The sequence below is a fragment of the Tupaia chinensis genome, unplaced genomic scaffold (assembly GCF_000334495.1).
Source record: "Tupaia chinensis unplaced genomic scaffold, TupChi_1.0 Scaffold138812_1, whole genome shotgun sequence".
Lineage (NCBI taxonomy): Eukaryota > Metazoa > Chordata > Mammalia > Scandentia > Tupaiidae > Tupaia > Tupaia belangeri.
Window position 1 is genome coordinate 618291 of NW_006198705.1, and position 1350 is coordinate 619640.

Genomic DNA, 1350 nt, shown 5'->3' on the forward strand with positions numbered 1-1350 from the left:
GACACACAGCTGGGCTACGTGATGTAGGCTCCTTGCTGTCAAGTATGGGCATGAGACTGAGTCCTCACCAGCAGTACCAGGTAGATAAGATGTGGGTTATTTCCATGCACTTTCTGCTGTTTCTTCTGCAGCATCCTTGAACAGTGAGTGTGGGACGTGTGAGGATCTTGAACTTCTAAATCACCACTTTTGACTTTATGGGGCAAGAAATAGGTTAAGCTACAGTATTGCAGCAGCTAGCGTTACTCAGATCTATATTTAGGAAAGATCTCCCACCCAGTGGAGGATGGGTTGGAAGAGGCAAGAAGAAGAATGAAGACAAACGAGGATGCTTTTGCAGAAACTGGTTGAGTGATAATGAGAGCCTGTAGGCAGCTTCAAAGGTACTATTTAAATCTGCATGACAGGGAATTTGAGTGACAGGGAAGAGGGCGTCCTGTTGTCTGATTGAATAACTGTGTGGGTTGTCTTGCCTTTCAGTGTAATCCAACTATGATTAATGAGTACCGGGCAGGGCTCGGTGCCCAGTGTGCAGAGTTAATGAGGCAGACCTTACTCCTACTCTGGTAATTATAGTCCTAGAGCTGAAAATTAGAGAAGGAGGGTTGGGAAGGTGAATGATGTAGTCCTAGAGCCGTAAATTAGAGAAGGAGGGTTGGGAAGGTGAATGGTGAGCTTAGCTTTGGATAAAGTGAGATCGAAGTACTGGTTGGGTGTCTAAATGGAAGGGTGGAATGGACAGCTACAGAAGTGGCTCTGGAGCTTGGGAGACAGAGCTGAGCTGAATGTCCAGATCTGAAGCTCATCACCTCCCAGATGGCAGTGAGGCCACTGAAGTGGACCATACCAACTTGGGACTAAGAGGCTGAAAGAGGGCCCAGGCCACCCTCCATCAGGAAGAGCAACGTTAGAAAGATGAACAGAGAGAGGCCAGGAAAGTAGAAAGGAGAGCAGGGCCTGAGGCAAAGAGAATTTTGAGAAAGAAGTCACAGCTGTGTCAAACATGGCTGAGAAATCAAGCACCTATTAGATTCAGAAATTAAGAGAATGGAATCAGAAATACGGGGGGGATACTGCTGGGACCACTTAACACATGGTGGAGCACAAACAAGATCAGGGTTGGCTGATATGCAGTACACATTCACAAAGCCTAAAAGATTGATAAAATTGAGCCAATGGTGGGACCAGCAGTTAGCGTAATGGCTATGTCGCTGGACTCCCATGTAGTCGACAGCAGTTTGAGTCCAAGACCCAGTGGCTTAAACTCACGCCAGGCATGTGTGCGTGCATGCCCAAGATCCCGAGAGGAGAATGGAGGAGAAGGGATTGCGTTCTGGCCATCCCCCCCCC